This window comes from Miscanthus floridulus, unplaced genomic scaffold (assembly GCF_019320115.1).
Source record: "Miscanthus floridulus cultivar M001 unplaced genomic scaffold, ASM1932011v1 os_2691, whole genome shotgun sequence".
In the NCBI taxonomy this organism is placed as follows: Eukaryota; Viridiplantae; Streptophyta; class Magnoliopsida; order Poales; family Poaceae; genus Miscanthus; species Miscanthus floridulus.
The window spans coordinates 2,649-26,276 of NW_027098450.1; the positions used below are offsets into that span (position 1 = coordinate 2,649).

The 23,628-nt window shown below is 43.4% G+C and overlaps 1 pseudogene; it reads left to right on the forward strand.

Moving 5' to 3' along the window:
* Positions 1–11,852: 11,852 nt before the first annotated feature.
* On the forward strand, positions 11,853–13,163 carry LOC136535315 (dehydration-responsive element-binding protein 1A-like; annotated as a pseudogene).
* The last annotated feature ends 10,465 nt before the right edge of the window (positions 13,164–23,628 follow it).

Below are 23,628 nucleotides of genomic sequence, written 5' to 3' on the forward strand. Positions count from 1 at the left end.
GAGGAGGATGCAAGAGGACCTGGAAAATGCTAAGATAACCTTAAGAAAAGAAATGAAGCAAGAATTCCTTAATATGCTAGCGCAGCACAAAGAAGGAGCTATGATTATGGTATTAGAATAATTTTTTATCCTTTGTACTCTTGATAATCTTATGATTGTGATGCCTAATCTTTCACCCCCAATATTTGTATGTATAGAGTACCCTGCAAAACAATGCCAGTGCACAAGTTGCACCAATCATACAAGAGGAAGATGAGACCGGTGGACATGAAAATGAAAATGAAGATGGGTTACAGGAGGTAATGACATTATTTCACTATGTTCCATGTACCTTGAACTATACCTAAAATAGATCAAACAACTTGATGTTTGTAGACTCAGCCTGGAAGCGTTGTCACCGTACAAAAAGGTGCACCAGCACCTACACGCTCCACTAGAAGTATTGCACCTCCCTGCAGAGCTCTTTTCAACGAAAACACTGCAAATGTGACTGCATCGAAGACATGTATCACTTCACAACAGCTGATGAATAGGACAAGAAATAATCCCAAAAGGAGGAAGGTAACAACCAGCTAATTGGAATCTAAATTCTTGCATGATTTAATGAAATTTTATCAAATGTGACCTTCCTTGTTGAACTAGGAAATGTAGAAAATACATTGAACATGCGTGCTGAAAACTGCAGCTTGTGCAGGTTTGATTGGGTGAGTTGTTCTGAGTAGTAATCTACCTTTTCTGTGATACTTGATAATACAAAAGTTGTAGAGGGTTTAGAGATGTTTGTCGTCGTGAAAGGTCATGATTTTAGACCTAGAGAATTAGAGTTATGAATTTTGAAAGTAGCGGTCAGGTTTTGACCTTGGTCTGGACAACAGTGGGTGTTTGTGTTTTTTGACCATGATAACAGCAGAAAGGTGCATGGTCCAGCCCAGCCTAACCCAACCCATCTCGTGCCTACATCATGATATGATCTTCGTTTCAATGCAATGTTTCTCCTGCCTTTTTACAACAATTGTTTTCTGGTGATCGATATGTTCCTTGTGCTTCATTGTGATTTAGATTTGGGTACGTTCGATAGCATCGAAATCGTTAGCTATTAATATTAATTATTCCTACTATCTCTATCGCATCTGGTTCATATCTCGCTGTTACCCCCTCCAGTACTGAAAGTGCCTGATTTGGTTTGTATCGTCAGTTGACAGTGGCTGATTTATATGAAAACACAATATTTGGTGAATGATTTCATTGTATCTGTACAAATTCCAGTACTCTGTATTACTTGGGTGAATCACATGGCCAAGCACCGTGTCTACATATATATTGTTGTAGAATATATAATACAATCACATGGCGACCTATTTTGAGCTGCGTATGGCCGAATAACATATTTTGGAGAGGAGTGATGTGCTTATGTAGTACTGGATGGGAGTGTCCCCTGAATTTTGCATTATGATGAAGGAAGTATGCAAACAGACATTAGGTATAGCATTTGCTCTTGTATAAAAACAATTAATCCTGTATAAGAATAGTGTTATTTCCTATAAGAAAAACATTGGCTATCTCTTGCCTAGATTGGAATCTTTCGGTTAACAGGCTAAGCAAGGCATCCAGAAGAATTGACTATGGCAGGAGTCCAATGTGCTGCCAAGTAGAGAGCTCATAATAATAGAGAAAAAATGTTCCTGTATTATGATTGCCAATAGAGTATATTTTATGATGATATCAAACTTTTCTTACTACTCACTTTCTAATTTTTAAATGAAACACTTAACATGGTTTTTAAATGGAGTAATATTAACAGTGCTGCTTTTTTCTGTTTGACGTAGCTTCTTATGTGATCACACTATTAAATATGTAAACAGGAAATGTTGAATATTCTACCAAAATACCAAACTACAAACACCTTTGTTCAGTGTTGCTTTTCTAGATTGGGTGAATAAGGTAACAACAATTCATAGGGCTTTCCATTTTTAAAAATGTTTTTTAGTATTCATGTGAATTTCCATTGTATTTTTGAATAATTGTAGTCCTCTATGAGATTTCTGAAACTTGACTGCAAAACAGAACATCTTGTCAATAATGAAAAATTGAAGGATGGTGCATCTGCTATGCATCTTGCTCTTCCCTGTAATAAGGCAGCAAGGGCTCAATTTTTTTCAGATATCATCTGATCCTATAGCCAGTATGTACTGGCTGAGGTTGATGGGCTCAAATGCTAATCATTCACCATTTGCCACTTTACCACTCCTTGATTAGGTATGCGCAAGACCAGAGACTTAATTCCTAGTGCCTAACTTCTGTTTTTTGCCAGTGTTTTCAAGCTTAAGTGTGCTCCCTTTACTCTGTTCTCTTTTTATTATTCAATTCAGTAGCATGATGGTAGGGGAAGTGGGGTGTATGACAATGCTTGGATAGGTAACCATGATTATTAGTGGCTAATGCCTGTTGCTAGGCTGAATTTCTCTATGCCAAGTAGCTTCTGGTAACCATGACATTAAGTTGTAGCTGTCACACTCGCACCTGCACCAATTGCTACACATCGCCGACCTCCAGCTCTCCCCTGTCTCTCTATTTGCAGTTATGAATTTTGAAAGTAGCCGGTCAGGTTTTTACCTTGTCTGGACAGCAGTGGTTGTTTGTGTTTTTTGACCATGATAACTGCAGAATCTTATTTAACAAATAACTAGAAAGATGTAGAGAATTTCATGGGCTTTCCGTATGGTTAAAGAATATAATTTTTCGTTGTCTACAACTCAAGTTATGATTTTTCTAATCAACTAAACTGTGCTTGCCTTAAAAATTCAGAGAAGGCAGCTGCTACTGTAACATATGCAACGCCTTCAGGCAGGATTGCAGTAGAACTTCAACTATGCAAAATCTTGGTTGATGGCTTTTGTATATGAAATTAGAAATTAGAACCATTTTATATCTTCATCTCTTTACATTTGAGCAAAATTTAGTAAACTTAATATTGTTCTAATATCCCAATCATATTCTTTTGGCAGTAGGTGGACAAGGTTTCAGTGGGAGGCTCATAATCAAGCGAGGACATAGCGAGGAGATGACATGTTGGGCTGCTAGGAATTTCTCAAGTGCTGCATAGATGTTAGGAAGTATGCCAATAAGCACCCTCTCATGCAGAGGCTGGGGGGTGGTTGTCCGACTATTCATGAAGCAAGCATGGCTAATAGCCAGTACTCGTTATTCAGAGTTCAAAATGACTTTGATTGTTCTCTAATTAGTAGTTGCAACTCAATGCATGCTGGTCCTCTACTTTATTGGATACATAGATATATCAAACAGCTCAAATTGCAATGTTTGAACTTATTGAATTAGATGAAGCACAATTTTTTGTTACTCAGATATAGAAACAGCTCGATTTAAAATGTCAGAACTGACTACTCAAATGCTTGTCCTTTTGTGCTTGTACAGATAGATGCTCTATGCTACCTCCCCTACTTGTATTTGTTTTTCACACAGTCGCTTCTTCGGACACACCAGGCATAAAGGAAACTTGTAGCGGTCTACAATAGCAAACTTTTGAGGAGCTGAAAAAGGTAAAAGAAAATTCTTGTTGATCTTTCTGTCCGCATGCATTCGACCTTTTTATACCTTTTCCAATGTGTGTGTGTATATATATATTCTGTCACATAATCCTTTGCAAGAACTGAAATGGATTGGTGTGCCATCAACATAATATGTTTAGTTACAAATTCAAGGGTTGGATTGGTTCATAGCAGCTGATGAATAAAACAAGAAATTAGAAAAAGAAGATGGTAATAACTACAATATGTTATCAGACAACCTTGTGCACAGTTCTTATAATGTCAAAATGTCTTTTTGTGCTGTTATTTCATCATTAATGATTTGTATGCGGCTCCCAGCAGGAGGTGCTGTTCATTGAGTACTTGCTGTAGTACTAGGCTTTGTAATTTTTAGTTCTACTTTTGCTTAATTAAATTGACAACACTCATTCCATTTTGCTTAATTCTACTTTTGCTTAATTACAACCATATTCTATCCAAATCTCATCTCTTTACATTTGTGCAAAAATTAGTAAACTTAATATTGTTCTAATATCCCAATCATATTCTTTTGGCAGTAGGTGGACAAGGTTTCGGTGGGAGGCTCATAATCAAGCGAGGACATAGCCGAGGAGACGACATGTTGGGCTGCTAGGAATTTCTCAAGTGCTGCATAGATGTTAGGAAGTTTGTAAAAAGTTGTCAAATAATGAGTTAATTGTACACTCGTTTATGATTTAGCTACTATTTCATGGGTTTTGGCAACATATTGAATGATTAATTATAATTAATATATGTGGGTGCAATTGCTTTTGATATGGTTTATTGATTTGCAATGATGATTTATTAAACCAAAATTAAATGTTACTAGCGTTGCAATAAAAGCTATACCTACGAGCCGTGATGCGTGGCAATATGTTGTATGGCAACAGACTTATTTACGTTGCAAATAATACTATTGCCGCGGCATGACTATTGTTGCAATAACAATTAATCTTCCGCAACAAATAAAATTGCGTGGCAAATTCTACTTTTGCAACGGCACCGAGGTCATGGCAATAATGAACGGTATATCGCAATGAATAAAATTGCGTGGCAAATGATACTGTTGCAACGGCAACGCGGCCGTGGCAATAATGAACGGTATCTCGCAACGGATAAATTTGCGTGGCAAATGATACTATTGCCACGCCAAGACAAGCGTGGCAATAATGTATACTCTCTCGCAACGATTACATTTGCGTGGCAAATGATTTACTTGCCACGGCACAACGGTCGTGGCAACAACACCTTAAGCAACAAAATTATAGCGTGGCAATAAAAATCTATTGCCACGCTATCGCTCGTTGTATTTACCACCTCTCGCTACGAAGACGAACGTGGCAAGTGCTCGTATTGCCACGCCAATGAATGTTGCGATAACGTCCTATTGCAATGCTTGCCAACGTTGCAAGAAAAGCTAACTCTTGCAACGCCAAACTAGCAACGGTTGCAAGTTCTTATTGCAACGTGACTTTTTGCAACCATTGCCAACAAACACGATTTCGTGGTATGAACTATCTTTTGCAACAAAATTGGGCCTATTGCAACATTTTCTCGTCGTTGCGCAAGGGTTAGAAGTTTGTAGTGTATGCTGTTGAGTTTCACCTGCCAGATAGGGTTGCATGCCAATTTGGAGTGAGACAACTTTGGTCTATGTCTCTGTTCTCGACTGGTGTTGACTTACATAAATAAGTGTTTTGATATTTCATATGTCTCGTGATGGTCCATTTCTATTAATATGGTGACATGTTTCTGAATTCAAGTAACGATGACATACATGTAGATTGGATCGTTAGAAGAACAAGAAGATTTTTTACTGGGAGAGGCACCACCAGTCCTTCATTGAGCAATGGGAGGAGATGCACGACAACATAGACAACAATAATGAGCCACGCACGAACCATGAGTTCAGGCGGTACCAAGCTTGGTACCAGCATGCGACACGTTGCAGGCTGAGGGTATAGTGGACAGAAGATGACTACGCCGACATCGAGTCATCCGACGATGAAGACACGACGTACGACCAATCGACTCGTGCAGAAAGGCAGGTGGAGGCAGGACCGATCTTAGACAGAGTGGTAAGTCAATTGCCTTATTTTTCTATGTTAAGTTGAACAACATTACATTAGGCATTTTTGGACCGACATTAGGAGTTATCTATTTTAGTTAGTGCCACCTTCGAGCCGTATCACCCTTATAATAGGTTAGATTCTTTTACAAAAGAAAACAAAACCTATTGCTATCCGTTTAGAAGTATCATTACTGAGAACTTTGTTGTAAGGCAATACACTCAAATGCTCAGTTGAAGAGATGGAGCGCATTCGGCCGAGAGTCAGGGACGACTACATGCTTGGCTTCCTAGATGTAAGATTAAAAATATTCTTTCAAACATATCATTAATACGTTAGATTGTTTGAGTTAACATAGTTTTGTACAACAAAGGCTATCACGTCGTCTATGCCGTGCGACTGGTCATTGTGGTTGCAGGACAGACACGATGCAAGACATGTACGTTCCTTCCGCAAGCAGAGGAGACTTGGGTTCATCTAGCCAAGATGCTATAGGGGACGGGGACGAGGACGAGGAAGATGACAATGACAACGTGGACAAGAGGCGCGAGGAGCTTGGCCCCTCTCAGCTCCATGATGCTCCCTCGACTCATCCTACACCACCTCTAAGCACTAGGTGATGCCATCCGTGTGACCCTTACACTCCAAGTACGAGCGCTCTTGGTCACAAGGGTAAGGGCAAGAGTAGAAGGCAGTGAGGGATGTGGTAGTTGTTAGTATGCACTATTATGGATTTTATATTTACTTTTCTGTAACTATTTGGGACTGTATTGACATTGTGGACTATTTGGACTGTGCATGACATATTATGTTGGTTGTGATGTTCGTTGTGGTTGCATTTTGCTCCTTGGATGATTAAATGTTTGGAATATATAATGATGTCTCTGTTTATAACTGTAGATGCTCCTAAAACAAGGGAAACTCTTGTGAATTTTTTCCATGAATCATTAATCATACTACACTGCTAAAAAGGCACAAATATAGTACACGGATTAACTATAAATTTGTTAGAACATGTATAATCCAAACGTATCGTACATACGCTTTGTAAATGAATCTAGGGTTACCAAGCAACAGTGAACGATTCTATGCTTTTCAGACAAAAAATAGACTTTTCAGATACAAGGACAGTAGCGATTTATCACATCACTGACATAGTACTGGCATGCAAAGAAGCACAACTCCACTCTATCTCCACCATCCATCTTATGACTATTTGATCCAAGGGCTGAGGTAAAGAGGCACACGGATCGCTGACATGACACATTGAGAGGCCTCCATTCCTCCTCTCAACCTATAAATAACCACTCACTCCCTCTCATTCACACACAAGGAAGAAGAACACTCCTCAGTATTTTCTTTTGTTGCAGTACCAATATCTAGAGGGTCGTCTAGAGGGTGAGAAAAGGAGAAGGGAACTACCGTTAGGTGAGAGGATCCTCTTGGTCCCAATTTCTTTGAGGAAGCTCTTTATGACAGGTTTCCAGTTGAGAGTAAAAGTGATTTCACCAAAGAGGCACCGCTGAGAGGATACGATGAAAGGAAAGAAGAGTGGCCAAAATACATGCATGGTGCGAACTACCTAGTGCAGATGTTCACCGAGGAAATAGATGGAGGTCGTCGGTTCTTCAAATGCCCACGAGCATGGGTAATTGCTATTACTATTTGTTTCTTCAATATGTTTCTCTTGTATAAACTAATAACATACTTATTGTAGTCTTCCTTGGCTGAAGAAAACTGTCGGTTCAGTAGGTGGGTCGATCCTCGACCTATTTATCCGCATGCGGAGTACATCTACTATCTACAAGACCGTATCTTTGATCTAGAAAGGGAAGTTAGTAGCAATTACTAGGACGACAACAACAATGGTGCCAATTTATAGGAGACACTCTGCAATGATCCATATTGCACCTGCCCTAACCACAAGAACAAGGGGCCTCCCCCGTCACCCCCGCCACCACCACCAACAAGAACGGGAGGCTACAATGGAGAAGGTGCAACACAATTTGCTATGTGGCCACATTACTAGGATGACTTTATCTTTTTCACCTGCCACATCTATGTGTTTTTCACACTCTGTACCTAGGTTCGGTACATGTTCTCTCATGCCATTTTCATATGTTTCGTGTGTTGAATTATATAATGTCATACGTCGTTAGGTTTTATTTGCAACACGTGTTCACATTTTAATACGTCCGTAACATTAAGCGGAATATTGAGACCATAAATAATGAAAACAACACCATAATGAAAAAGTTCAATACTATGCCACATTAAACAACATAATAATACTAGAAGTACGTGCCTACAGTACACATAGGGGCAAATGCACTTCCAAATCCTCAGTCTGAAACATACTGAGTAAGCAACTCATCATCCGAGTACAAGTCCTCTACTACAACCCTGTTGCTGTGGCTAGGCTCACCTGTGTTGCTCTGACCTGCCTGTCGCCTGTAGTAAGCGGCCTCCGTTTCATCTACGGCCACTGTGGCCTGAGTGAAGAACGCGTCATCATCCTTCTCTGCCTATAAGCCCGCCTCTGCTAGACCGATGAGCTCGCTCAGTCTGTCAGTATCGTCCTCAGCCTCTTGTGCCTACAAGTCTACCTCTGCTAGAGCAATGAGCTCAATTAGTCTGCTAGTGTCATCCTCATCCTTGTCCCCCTCATCAGACAACACAATTGATGATTGAACGGTGCGACCAACTCGTGATCTATGCTCATCTAACTTCTTCTCCTCATACCTTGCACAAGCCAGCTCTACGGCATGTTCCTCGCTGCAACCAATCCCTTCATGTATGAAATGCAATCAGTTAGCAACGCGATTATATTATATTTAAAATCAGGCAACGAAAAAATGCTTTCAAGCACTCACTGGCACATAATGCAACAACATGCTCGTTCAAGACCTACATCTGTACTCTTGTCTCCTCCCTTGCCTCATTCCTTGCCCTCTCCTCCTCTAACGTCATCCGTCTCTCAAATCCCCATTTGTTAAGCCCAACATCGATCGGGTTACAAATACCGCGTTGTCTAGCAAACTCACGCATCTTTTCTTTGTGATGTTTAACAAATATGTTGACATAGTCAGATCCATATCCCCTCTTCCATGCAATTACTTGTCTCTTCTTCAGTTCATCCAAGAACTTAGCTTTACCATCATAACATTCCCACCTGCATTTCCTAGTGCTATGTTCAAACGAAAAATTATATCATATATGTCTTTGCAAAAGAAACAAAATACGATTTCATGTTTACCACAAAAATAACCAATCTTATCATACTCAACCATATGGCCACAATAATGGCTTATTCCAAACTCCGAAGGGACTAGGTCATAGTTGGATTTAACACCACATTCGCACATGACAGGAGGTGCTTTGTAAATTATCTTTCCTTTCTTCTTTTCCTTAACCTTTCGCGGTTCTTCCAGCCATTGGTTCTTAGGACCATACAACCAATCCTTGAAACGACACTTCGCCATTGAAAACACCTAAATAAGTAGACATTACTACATGAACACATATAGCTCAATATTTCAACACATACACTTTGCACTTACTTCATGCTTATTTGGACACACAAACTCCAACGTATTCTCTGGGTTTATCATAGCTCGATCTCTATAATCGCACAGAGGAGGTTCCTTGAGTCGTCTAACTGTGGTTAGGTGCTTCTCCTTAGCCATCATTGGCGGAGGGTTGGGGGGTGGAACCCACCGCTTGAAGTGCTCACGTGGATGTCTCCCTCTAAACCAATCGTCGAAAAGAAGGTATCTAGGATCAAACTTGTTTGCACCATCGATCCACTGAAAGAAAAAGCACCTCTCATGGTCCTACACAACAAGATTGCAACAAATATTAGTACCATACTTACACAAATAAAGAAAAAGGATAGTGAAAACAATTTTTTACATTAAAACGACTGCATGTATAGAAGCAATGTGTCGCTGTGTCCGGATGTTTTGATTGAAAAACATGGGCCGGGAAACCACAGTCACAGTTAAGGACAGGAAGGTCAGGAGGGACGGGGGCATCTTTGCTAGACGCGTCGGGGTATAATTCTCGAGGACGGACCCATTTTCACCAAAACTCCTCCCGAAATATTTCTTGCATCTAACAAAACAGATGTAATTTAACAAATATAAATCAAAACATCACAAATAAATGTCAATAAGAACCATAACTACAATACAACCAATTTCTTTCTAAGAACCGAAAGTAGTTAACATTAAACCCTAAACCTAAGGTTTCCCATTTGATGCACAACAATGAACTCATAACATAACTACATGCACCTAGGTTTGCTAGATTTTCCACGCCTTGGCATCATTCTACGGTTGTATAATACATATATTGAGGAATAGAATGAAACCCTAAGTGATGACGATTATTATGTTTAAAAATCTGACTAATATATACCGAATCGTGTGAAAAAACTAGGAGGGGAGCGATGATACCTTGCTCTCGAAGATCTACGGATCAAATCAAAGTTTCCAAGGTCCAATATGCCGATACGTGAGGTAGGGTGAAGTGGGGAGAGAAAAAACCCGAGAGGGAGGAGAAAGAAGAGGAAGAACGCTCGGGAAAGAAGGTTAGGCCACGGTTAAATGGTAGGGAGCTCGACGCCAAGATCTACGACGCCGAGCTTGGCGCCAGCCCTGCTATGTCACCTACCGAGCCCAGGAGCTCGGCGCCAGGGACACTAGCGTCGAGACGTGTTAGCTCGGTGCCAGCATCAATGGCGCCGAGCTAAGGGTCCATTTTCTAAAATCTTTCGTCCAGGGGTCTATTTATGAGAAACTTTCAAAAAGGGCTAAAACGTAAAAAAAATCGACCACTACTGTGACACAATGAAGAGAGATGAACGGACGGACACTCACGCCATCTGAGAGGGACAAGTTCGACCTGAATTAGGGGGAATATGGGACAACTCCAACCTCGGTGTCTCCGAACAAAACACCAGGATGAAGTGGGATATCTAACTAGCTAACTATTAATTGTGTCGGCGAGAAAACACAAGTTAAAAAGTACTCCCTCCATTCCAAATTATAAGATGTTTTGATATTTTTAGATACATAGATTTTGTTATGCTTCTATATATACACTTATGTCTAGATACACGATAAAATCAATGCATTAAAAAAGCCAAAACGTCTTATGTCTAGATACACGATAATATCAATTTGGCTTATGCTGATGCTTATACTGATTTGTTGTGAGAGAAAAATAATGTTCGTTCGCTGAAAAGTACTGCCAAAGTAGTTAAAGCGAATAGGGCCCAATTGAGGAAGTAATATTTAGTTGTGTGGTAGGTAGGACAATAGCTGACCGATTAGTTAAGGATCTTAAGTAGCCTCAGTTAACTACTACTGGTAATAACTATTAGCTGCATGGATCCAAGAAAACCATTAATTTATACTCTATCAATTCCACAATAAGCAATTATAAAATTAAAATTTTATCCCACAATAAATGTAATTTTACCTCTTGGCGCAATTGATAACAGTAAGTTTAGCTATATTTTAGTTTCCAAAGCACAATCATAACCATCTTTCCATGAGGGCACATGTGTCATTCCCATAACATAAATTTCTTTAAAAAAGAGATTTTTACACTTATTTTCTGCTTAATAAAATACACGTGAAGTCATGTTCTTGAAAAAAAAATACACTTATTTTTTGAACAGAGTGAACAGTGGCATCGTGTCCTGAAAACCAAAAAGGTAGTGCGGTTGCACGGAGATGCTGAATGCGATTATCACCAACTCACCATAATCACAATTCCCATTTGCAAGAAACACAGGGTGTGTTTGATTCGTTCCTAGATAAGTTTGGCTAGCAAAACTAAGACAGACTAGCCTGGATTATTTACATATTTACCATCATTTACAATTCCACAAGGAAGCCTGCTTAGTAGGCCAAACAGGGAACCAAACAAGCCCGCAAGCCGAGCTAGGGGCTAAGCCAGGGAACAAACACACCATAGATACTCTCCCCTTCCCTAAGTGGAGATTGAAAGCTCATCAGCATGTTCGCTTATTCATATACGATCATATATTATAAATTAGAATAATATTTTTTCTCACATCAAATCAGTCAATAGTAAATAATCCATGATGGTAGGCTGCATGTAATTTGATTTGAGGCCCGTCAATTTGACGTGCTGACCACTGAGGCACTGACCATGGATAACACCCTGAATCACACAAGACGAGTTCCTATTACCAATGCTGCAGGCTAGCTAACCAAAACTGACACTTCACAAGAATCAAAGGCCGCGAAGGCACATGTCGTAGGTAATGTTTGTGGAAACCAGAGAGAGACCGGCAACGGAAAGCAAAAGGCAGTATCATGGTCGCAAGTTGCAGGCCACTCTCGAAGACACCCTGTTGCCTGGTTGCAAGTTGCGGCGGCCTTAGCCAGATGCATTCCCCTTTTGCTTTCTTTCTTCGGCTGTGAGAACTGGGCTGTGCCTGTGCCTCCAATCCATTCCGGCGCTTTCTACTTCTGCTTCAGCCGCCACCTATAAATATGCGCCCGCAAATCCCACCATTCGGCATTCGCATCGCAAAAACCACCAAGACAAATTTCAAGCAGGAGCAACGCAGATCAGCACCTTGAAGCGAAGGAAAATAGAGGTAGCTAAGATGTGCCCAATCAAGAAGGAGATGAGCGCCGAGTCTGGCTCACCGTGCAGCTCGCCGTCGGCCTCCACCGCGCTGGAGCAGGAGCACCACCAGACAGTGTGGACGTCGCCGCCGAAGCGCCCCACGGGGCGCACCAAGTTCCGGGAGACGCGGCACCCGGTGTTCCGCGGCGTCCGGCGCCGGGGCAACGCCGGGCGGTGGGTCTGCGAGGTGCGCGTGCCGGGGCGGCGCGGCTGCAGGCTCTGGCTCGGCACCTTCGACACCGCGGACGCCGCGGCCCGCGCGCACGACGCCGCCATGCTCGCCATCGCCGGCGGCGCGTGCTGCCTCAACTTCGCGGACTCGGCGTGGCTGCTCGCCGTTCCAGCGGCCTCCTCGTACGCCAGCCTCGCCGACGTCCGCCGCGCCGTGGCTGAGGCCGTGGAGAGCTTCCAGCGCCGCGAAGCTGCGGCCGCGGAGGAGGAGGCGCGCGTCGGCCGCGTCGTCGACGTCGTCCTCCCCGGCCAGCGACGACGGCGGCGGCGAGGAGTCCTCTTCGGCCGCCGAGGACTCCCCACCGTTCGAACTGGACGTGTTCAATGACATGAACTGGGACTTGTACTATGCGAGCTTGGCGCAGGCGATGCTCGTGGAGCCACCGCCCACAGTCACCACCGCGTTCTGCGACGACGGCGTCGCCGAAGCGCCACTCTGGAGCTACTAGCTAGGACTAAGGCCGCTGTACTTCAGTTTTTACCCTTTTCTTTCTCTTCGCGTCCAATGCCAACAATTTGGTATTGTAAAGATTACTGCTACTAGTAATGAGACAGAGCAGATTGGGAAAAACAGAGCATGGCCCTAATGGTGGCAAAAAAGTATTCGCATTTCGAGCTTGTTATAATAGTGGTTGACCCTGAACTTGTCTACGAGTGCGACTCACATAAAGTCTCAACTTTTGAATCGCCAATTTGGAGCTAATATAAGTTATAATAGTGGTTGACCTTGAAGCTGCCAATGTAACCGCTAACGGCATGGAGAACAATCCAACAATTCGTCCCTGGTTCGTTTGGCTGTGGCGTAAATTTCCAGTCGTAATAGTATTTTTCTCTCACACAAATCAATCAATAATTCTTCTTCATAAACAAGCAACGATACGAACCAACCAACCGAACAGGCTGCAAGTGGGCACCATTGGCATCTCACACGAGATAGTCAGCGCGCTCAGTGTCGTGTATTTGATGAGTAGTAGTACTCCGTACTTGTAGAATTGCGAGGCTCCGTTTGGTCAAAGCCTCCAAAGCATGCGTGCGTTTTTCTAAGGCCACAACCCACAAGCGAGGGTAAGTGAGAATCCGTCTACCTGTTCAACTTGTACAGGAGGCACCTTAGCTTTGCGTGCCCATGACTCTTCGACGCTTGACAATTAATCTTAACGTATCAGCATGTTTGACTGGGGCTAAAACGATCGTAGATTATTACTATCGGTTGATTTGATGTGAGAGAAAAATACTGTTCTGACAGAAAATTTATAATTATTTACGGCCAAACGAACATGCCTGTATGTCAGCAGTGATGCGGCGTAGAAACGGCAACGGCACGTTAACTGTTGATGGAGTATGCTTGACGACTGTAGCACTCAACGCACGCGATATATAAGGGCTTGTTTGGCACGGCTCCTCCCGAGGGGCTCCTCCGGAGGAGCCGGAGCCGTTTTGGAGGAGCCACAAATTGTGGCTTCTCCAAAACGGCTCCGGCTCCTCTATTTTTTACTGAAAAACGGCTCCTCCAAAAAAACGTTTGGCAGGGCTCCTCTGGAGGAGCCGGAGCTGAAGCCAGAGAGGAGCCCTGCCAAACAAGCCCTAAGTAGTACTAGACATTTCAGTTGATGATGGTTCACCAATCTGGAGGTAAGCTCTTCAGTACTCTACTGCCTTTTCTCGGGTGGGAAAAAACAGAGAAAAACTTCCCCAGAGTTCTGATAGAAAGTGGGGTTGGTACTCGCGTGGTACGTACTCCCTCGGTCAAGGAAACAATGCAATTTTGAGGGCAAATAGTTTAAATTTTGATTAAATTTATATAAAAAACTACTATCATTCTTGATATAAAATAAATATTGTTAGATTAGTTATAGAATAGTACCTCTGTCTTTGAAAGAATGTAAATCTCACTTTTCGAAGTAAGATTAGCTTATGTGTCAAATTACGCATTTACCCTTACTCTATCATTCTACAAACTAAAAAACAATGGTTACATCCTGGAATGTTCTTTTCACGAATGAATAGAATATGATAGTTTTAGACATGCAGTGGTATTTTTAATAGGTGGGTCCTATTGAAAAAATTAATTTCAAGTCTACATTTATATTCTTTTTTAGACAAGATTTGAAACCCAGGATTATATTTTTTTGGGACGGAGGGAGTATATTTTCATAATAAATTTTGTTTGGGGACATAAGTGTTAATATTATTTACTATAAACTCGGTCAAAATTAAGTTACTTTAACTGACATGGATTCTATAATTATGCAGCCTGTTCGTTTGGCTATGGCTTATCGTAAATGATCATAAATTTTAGTCGGAATAGTATTTTTCTCTCACATAAATCAGTCAGCAATATTTTTTCATGAATCAGTAATAATATAAACCAGCCAACCGAATATGCTATGTTCTTTTACGAACGGAGGGAGTACTGCATCGGTTTCCTGCAATGGCTGCTTGTTCATTGTTTGTTTGTGCAGCTGGTGTCCAGTCCAGTGACACCACTAAGTACAGTAGGCGCGATTGGCAGTATAGCAATCAGAAAGCCACCGTTACAGCTGTAACATCTTTCTGATCACAGCTTTGCTTTGCGCAGGTACACACTGAGCCCGTTCGCTGATCGGTTTCTAAGTTGATAAGCTCGACTGATACTAATTTGCTGTAAGAGAAAAACACGGTTGACCAACAAGCTAACATGCCGACTAAAATAAGGGTAACTGGAGCTCGGGAGGTGCCCATAATAATATTGTAGCCAACAGTATTGGAGGTCCCATACGTGTAATAAAACATTTTGCATCTGTGTATCAAGTATCATAGGTCCCGTTCGCTTCGCTGAAAAATAAGCCGAAACATTGTTCCAGCTGATTTGTTGTGAGAGAAAAATATTGTTCCGGCTAAAAAAAACAAGCTAAAAAAGACGAATTATAAGAGAAACGGACATGACCATAGTCTACCAGTCTGTTCGGTTGGCTGGTTCGTATCGTTGCTGGTTCGTAAAAAAGTACTGCTGGCTGATTTGTGTGAGAAAAAAATATTGTTCCAGCTTTCGATCATTTACGACAAGCCACAGCGCGGCGCGTGAGAGACATCATCGCCTTCTCACGCGCCCGCGCACCGTACGACGCGAGCCATTAAACGACGTGACTTTTTCGCCGCGACGGCGACGGCGACGGATGGGCGGGTGGGGATCCGTGGATGGGGCGAGCCACGAGCTACTGAGGCCTTGTTTAGTTTCTAGCTTTAAAATTTACTCTTTATCATATCACATGGTTGGACATATACATTGAGTATTAAATATAGATTAAAAAATAATTAATTGCATAGATTACGACTAATTTAAGGGACGAATTTTTTAAATCTAATTAATCCATGATTTGACAATGTTATGCTACACTAAATATATGCTAATAATAGATTAATTAAGTTTAATAAATTTATCTCATGGATTAATAAATATTTCTATAATTTATTTTATTATTACTGTGACACTCCACATGACATCTGTATTTAAACACCAGCCGAGCGCGACGGCGCGCCGGGAAGGGGGAAGCACCTCCCACGACTCGGGCGGGGCAGGGCGATTGATTGAGGAGTCCGACGCCCAAAAGGTCGTGTTTTGTCCGGTTGCCCGCAAGTGGGGGTGTGTGAGAGCGACGGGGAGCCGCAAGTGGGATTCGGGATCGCCGGATCACGGTCGGTGCGACGCATTCGCCGCACGCGCATCAGGTGCGGTAGCTTCCTGCTGCGATCCCGCTGCTGCTCTGCTGCCCGCCGCTTCTGTGCGATACCGGGGCTGGATTGGAATGGCGACCGGTCCTAGTTTTGCGGCTCAGTGACGTCGCCATCGGCTGGACCTGAACGGGTCCCGAGACGTCCACTGGACTTTACCGATGCTTGCTGTCATCCAAGACTCCTCTTTGGTGACTTGATCAACTAGCCAAGTAAGGAGTAAGGTGATTCTTGTTAAGAATTCCTCCGTTAAAAGATTGATTGACGCCCGTATATGTCTTAGAGGCTATTTTTCCCGTTCCAAATTACAAGTTGTTTTAATTTTTTTTAAGTACATCTGTATAGTGGACTATATGACTAGCTAGAATGCCAAATGAAGAGATGACTTCCCTCACGTACTTATCTTTTGTGTGATCTTCTATATTGTTCTTAATGAGGATTACACAAGGGTTCTGATGAGTATTAGACAAGGGAGACAGGATTATCTACAACTTCTACATGTCTCTTTCTTGAGATAAGAAATGGTAAAATGGTGCAAAGGTCAATTCTCAACCCGTTACCTTTTCCAAACGGCATTCACATGACTCGGAAGTCTGAACCCACGCCTTTGGTCGCCTTTGGTCACACCTCATCTTTTAGCGACAAGACTACCTTTTACATCGCCGTCACCGTAAACTAGCAGCCCGATCAGCTGGGCTTATTGCCTCGTAAATGATCGTAAATTTCCAGCCGGAACAGTATTTTTCTCTCACACCAAACCAGCCAGCAGTACTTCTTCACGATCCAGCAACGAACAAGCCCAGCCAATCGGACAGGCTGTAGCACATCAACACCCACGTATCCCTATTATGACCTGAATCTTATATTACATAAGTATTACATAAATATGTATGGTCAATGCATACAACCAATCAAAATTGATTGATCAGCGTAGATACATGTCTAGCCTATATGATGGCCCCGTTCGGCTTACCTTAAATTCGGCTTGTTCGGCTTCTTTTCTCATCCAGAATAGTATTTTTCTCTCACAACATTTCAGTCAGAACAGTGTTTTCAGTCACTTTCAACCAAGTTTCAGCAAGCCGAATGGGGCTATTATATTGGAGTGGGGGTTTCTAAAAAAAAGTTATTGGAGGGGGCATATGGCATCCATCAAATGATTAACAGCTTCTTCGTGTGCTCAACTTTCTTGATTCTTCCACATATTATCCATTTCCCTCAATAATTACTTTCTAACATCTTCTTATCAGTAACACTTCATTCACACCAGCAAGGGTAACTACTCTTTATTAGTAAGTTAAAATTATGACGACATCATAGTGGTTCACTTACATTTGTTTTAGAAATGAGGTGGGATGCTATGGTTCTGTCCTAATTTTCAAGGACAGGATGACCCTATCTCAATGCTTGATTGATGGAATAGGATCATCCTGGTTTTATATTTGATAGGATGGATATAGAGGGAAAAGATGAATCGAGTGTTTGGAACTTTGGATTCGTTAGTTGTCATCAACGTAGGCCTTGTATGTAAACCTATTCTAGGGCGTGTTTGGTTCCGAGCCGCACGGCGCCATGCTTGAACTGTGGCAGCCCACACATTTGTGGCGGCAAAATCCCGCACCACAACTGTGGCAGAATCTACAGAGTGAAAAAGTTGTGGCCGCCAAAGGTGAAGTATAGACCAAACCGCAGCAGTAAAAGTTGTCGCAGACTTTGGCGCGGCTGTGGCGCGCTGTGGCCGTGAACCAAACACTCACTTAAACTTATTTTTCCTTTGTTAGAACGTACGCAACATCACAGCTTCTCCCCGCCGACTGGACACTTGATCAAGTGCACAGTTGGGTGCCATCTACTTGCCCGCTTACACTGCTCAGCTACCCGCCTCAGGCCACCACAAGTGCGTATGCCTGGAGCTCGTGAGTCCTGCCACACGCTGCTGCCTTGCACCTGCCTAGCGCCCAAGCGTCCGCCCATCGCCCTGACCTTAACCTAGACTCCACGTGACGTGGTTGTGGCCGCCCACGCCCTCGCTTGCCGGTGCACCCTTGACCCCAGCACCCGTCTCCACCTAACACATCCGCAACCACACCACTGCTGCCAAATTTTTTACATTTTAGCCCTTTTTTGAAAGTTTATCATAAATAGATCTCTGGAGGAAAGATTTTAGAAAATGGACCCTTAGCTCGGCGCAACGTCTCGGCGCTAGCGTCCCTGGCGCCGAGCTCCTGGGCTGGGTAGGTGACATGGCAGCAGGGAGCTCGATGCCAGAGATCTTGACACCGAGCTCAGCGCCAAAGTGGCTGGTGCCGAGCCTTCATTACCTATGGGCCCCGCGCCTCTCTCCTCTCTCTCTCTCCCTCTCTCGCCATAGCAGAGCAGAGTCGAGCTTTGCCGCCGCAGCCACCGCTGACCCCGCCACCTGCAGCGGCCAACCATGCCACCGGCCTGGATCGTCAGCCTGACCCACGCGCCATCGTCCGCTGCGACTCCGTCGACGTCCGCGGATCGCTATGGATATATTGAGTTTGTTGACATGCAAAGTGTGCCTGTGCTATTCAATGATAGGCCTTCATTTAGTGAGATGGTTGCAATGGCTCGGGAGGAGCTGCATTGCCTTAGGATGATGACATTGCAGTTGATGGTGTACTGCACCTAGGTTCTCCTCCCAACATCTTCAGGCGAATGATCTCAATTGGTTGTGCTGATCAGTGGAAGAACTATGTGAGATCGGCTATGAAGAGCCAGCTGCAATGTTTGGACGTGTTATGCGTCGGGTGTTACTTGATCCCATCCCTCATGGGTTTACCCCAGCAATGGATCATCAGGCACACATCGACCCTCCCGTTCCGGAACCTTATCTGCATATCGAGATTGCACCTATGGTTCCTGATGCTTAATCTGTCCCCAATGCGGTAGTTGAAGATGGTTGTCAGACTCATGTTTCCATGGTAGATCCTCCTTATGAGATCCCTTTGACACAGAATCATCAGAGTAAGTGTCTTAACCGCATGGTTTTTGGGCTTACCCGTTCCTTACATCTATTTCTTTCATTTTTTACTTATTTCTCTACTGATGTTGCAGGAAACATTCTTGAGAATGTGAATGTGCCCCCTGTTGCTGCGTAAGTGCACTTTGGAGATGGATTTCGTGGCTCCAATAGTGTTGAAATTATGTATGATTCGGAGCCATATGAGATGGCTAGGGCTCTTGATTCTAATGATGATCGCCCTGTTGGAGAGCTGACGGAGAGTGATGTTGAAATGATGAGGTGTATCTTTCCTGGCCATGATCCTAGAGTTCACGAGTTCAGCAATCTTGCTCATTCCGATTAGGCGTTTGCAGAAGGACGTGATGATGAGCTCTTAGAAGCTCTCGAGGCTAGTCCTAACATGGTAATTGAGAATAGGAGGGTGTTCAATGACCTCCCTGCTTTGAAGAGGTGGTTGCAGGCTTTGGCAGTGATACGAAAGAGACCTTATAAGGTATTGCATTCATATGCAGAGCGTCGTTACATAGTTGTGTGTGACAAGGAACGCTGCCCATGGAGGGTTTGTGTAAGGAAGCAACAGGTAACGAAAAATGGAAGATCACAAAAGTTGTCGGGACACAAATGTGCTGACCATGAGCTAACACTGAGGCATTGGCAGTTGACATCTACCCTCATTACCAAGCGGTTGATGGAAATTTTGCAGGGAGAACCCAACATGAAGGTGAGGACAATTATCAGGACCGTTGAGGCATTGTATGGAGGTTATGTGATAACTTATGGTAAAGCATAGAGGGCTAAGCAGCGAGCGTGCAAGATGATATATGCGGACTGGGAGGATGGGTATGAGCAACTGCCAGTTCTTTTCAATGCAATCAAAGCGGTGAATCTAGGCATGCATTATGAGTACATCCCAAAACCAAATGCATGGAAGGATGGGAGACAGATATTCTTCCGTGCTTTCTGGTGCTTCCCTCTATGTGTCGAGGCCTTTTGGCACTGTCGTCCCGTCTTCTCTATCGATGGTATGTTCTTGATTATCAAATACAAGGACACTTCTTATGGCCATATCCTGTGATACGAACCAGTTGGTTCCTTTGGCATTTGCTTTGGTTGAGAAGGAGAACAATGACAGTTGGGGATGGTTCTTGAGGCTAGTCCAGATACATGTGGTTGGGCCTGGCAGAGGTTGGTGTCATATCTGATAGGCACTAGGGCATACTAAATGCCATGTGAGAGCAGATAGAGGGGTATGCACCTTTGCACCATCGTTGGTGTACTCGGCACCTTATCGAGAATCTACTCCGGAAGGATGGTATGAAGGGTAACTTTGATCTATTCTAGGAGGCTGCTCGATAGCTTGAGGACAAGTACTTTCAGGAAAAGTTGGAGCAGGTCAGAACCGCATCAAATGTAGAAGGTAGACAATGGCTCACAGTTTGATGAGGGATTTGGAGAAATGGATGAGAGCTCACGACGCCGGTGGATGGAGGTATGAGTTTCAGTGCAGCAACATAGCGGAGTCATTCAATAAGTTGCTATTAGGGATATGTGGTATGCCAGTGAATGCCATCGTTTAATTCACCTTCTATAAGCTTGTTGCCTGGTTCAACGATAGACACGCTCATGCATTGCAGTTGTGGAGTGATGGAGAGATATGGGCTCTGAAACCAAAGGCACACCTAGAGAAGGTAAGAGAAAGGGCTGGCACACATGAGGTTACATGCTTTGACCACGCCACAGGGACTTATTAGGTCGAGCATAAGGGCGTACAACGTCCGACGGTGAGGTCCGAGAGTCGAGGATACATGTGGTTGTCCTCCATGATTTCAAGTGCACTTGTGGTAAACCAAGGCAGTACCACTTTCTATGTTCTCATTTGGTGGCAGCAGCTAGGCATCGCAACTATAATATCAAGAGGATGATACCTCACGAGTTCAGTGTCGACACGCTTGTGCACACATGGAGCCCCCGCTTCGTGCCTTTCTAGGACCTAGAGAGTGGCCTCCATATGATGGGCCAAAGTACATTGTGGATCCAGCTTACCGTTGGAACAAGCATGGATCAAGACAGAGGACGAGGCACAGGATGGTTATGGATCAGATACCCGAAAGAACGAGGTGTGGGAGAGGAACTCCATTTGTTATGACCCCGAGCAGTACGAGTGCGGCAAGTGCAGTAGACTTGGCCATAATTTATGAAGTTGCCATTGACAGATTAGTGAGGTGCGACTATTGGTTAATTTTATTATTTTATATTTATCGTATTTATTTAATTAATTATGCATGTCTCAATTTATGTTTGTATTTGTGTCAATTACTTATACATTTCTAAGTTCATGTTTTATTATATATTGAAATTCTAATTCATTCACTTTTTTCTAGGATGGAGCAATTCCACCTGCTTGACCCGACGTACGAGGTGACCCACCGAGGACGTCTCATAGCGCTGGGGCAGGTAATAATCTATAAGTTTTGTTCAAAATTAGGTGAGCGTATATATGTTCGTGAAGTAATAGGAGACTATGTTTTATTCGATGCAGGACCTTCCGCTCCTTCGTCCTAGAACCCACAGTGGGTTCTTGGATATGCGGTACGATGACAGGTACACTCCTTTCCTGTAAAGAGCTAGCCTGGATGTCATCTCTTTTTAGGTCCGTCATGGGTTGCCCAAGTTCAACTCAGCGGCCATAACTGCGTTGGTTGGCAGGTATTAAATTGAATCATTGCCTCCATTCATGGCCATTTGTTCATGCGATTGACTTTTTGATAAGTAATCTTGCTTTGTCTTAAATATAGGTGGCGTTCGGAGACTCACAGCTTCCACCTACCTTTCAGGGAGAGGACAGTCATGCTCCAGGACTGTCAGAAGATTCTAGGCCTAAGGATTCACAGCAAACTAGTCGCCGGGCAATGCAGGTCAGAGGGCTGGAGAGCACGAGTGGAGGCCTTCCTTGGGCATGAGCTTGGCGAGCAAGGGGCTCGCACTTTTGGAGTTCCCATCTCCTGGCTACGGAAGAGTTCGCACAGTGCCCTGAGGAGGCAAATGAGGAGACAGTTGGGTACTACTGCAGGGCGTGGATCCTACACCTATTTGCCTGCATTCTCTTCCCCACACCACGGGTGACAGTGCGTCCTGGATGGGATCCACTACCTCAGTGACTGGGACCAGGCGGGTCACTATAGCTAGAGCTCTATAGTCTTGTGTTTTCTATACCGGTAGCTATGCGAGGGTGTCGTCGGTCTTCGTCCAACCCATCACTTGGTGGATGCATGTACCTATTACAACTATGGATGTGGGCTCATCTTCTAGTTGGCCGTCTAGAGGTTTGGCTCGTCGTGAGTGGTTCCAAGATCAGCCTCCAAGTCGATAGCCAACGTGGGCGTACCTTTGGGACCATGTTAGGGTTGCGCACGTGAGGTTAGACCGGGCGTACATTGAGTTCACGAATGAGCTAGACATGCTGACGGCGTCTAGTGTAAGTAAATTTTATTTTCCATGCTGGTTTGAAAAGGATTAGTATACCATCTAACATCTTGTTTGGACATGTTGCAGGTAGAGTGGGAGCTGTATGGTGGAGAGGATGCATTTCCTTTTCAGTTGAGCAACGTTTGTGGGTTTGACGACGACTTCTATAGGATGAGATGCCCTCTAATCTGCTTCTATGCTGTTAAGTTTCACCTGCCAGATAGGGTTGCATGCTAATTTGGAGTGAGACAACTTTGGTCTATGTCTCTGTTCTTGACTGGTGTTGACTTACATAAATAAGTGTTTTGATATTTCATATGTCTCGTGATGGTCCATTTCTATTAATATGGTGACATGTATCTGAATTCAAGTAACGATGACATATGTGCAGGTTGGATCATTAGAAGAACAAGAAGATTTTTTACTGGGAGAGGCACCACTAGTCCTTCATTGAGCAATGGGAGGAGATGCACGACAACATGGACGACAATAATGAGCCGCGCACGAACCATGAGTTCAGGCGGTACCAAGCTTGGTACCGCGTGCGACACGTTGTAGGCTGAGGGTATAGTGGACAGAAGATGACTACGCCGACATCGAGTCATCCGATGATGAAGACACGACGTACGACCAATCGACTCGTGCAGGAAGGTAGGTGGAGGCAGGACCGATCTTAGACAGAGTGGTAAGTCAATTGTCTTATTTTTCTATGTTAAGTTGAACAACATTACATTAGGCATTTTTGGACCGATATTAGGAGTTATCTATTTTAGTTAGTGCCACCTTCGAGCCGTATCATCACCCTTATAATAGGTTAGATTTTTTACAAAAGAAAAAAAACCTATTGCTATCCATTTCGAACGTATCATTACTGAGAACTTTGTTGCAAGGCAATACACTCAATGCTCAGTTGAAGAGATGGAGCGCA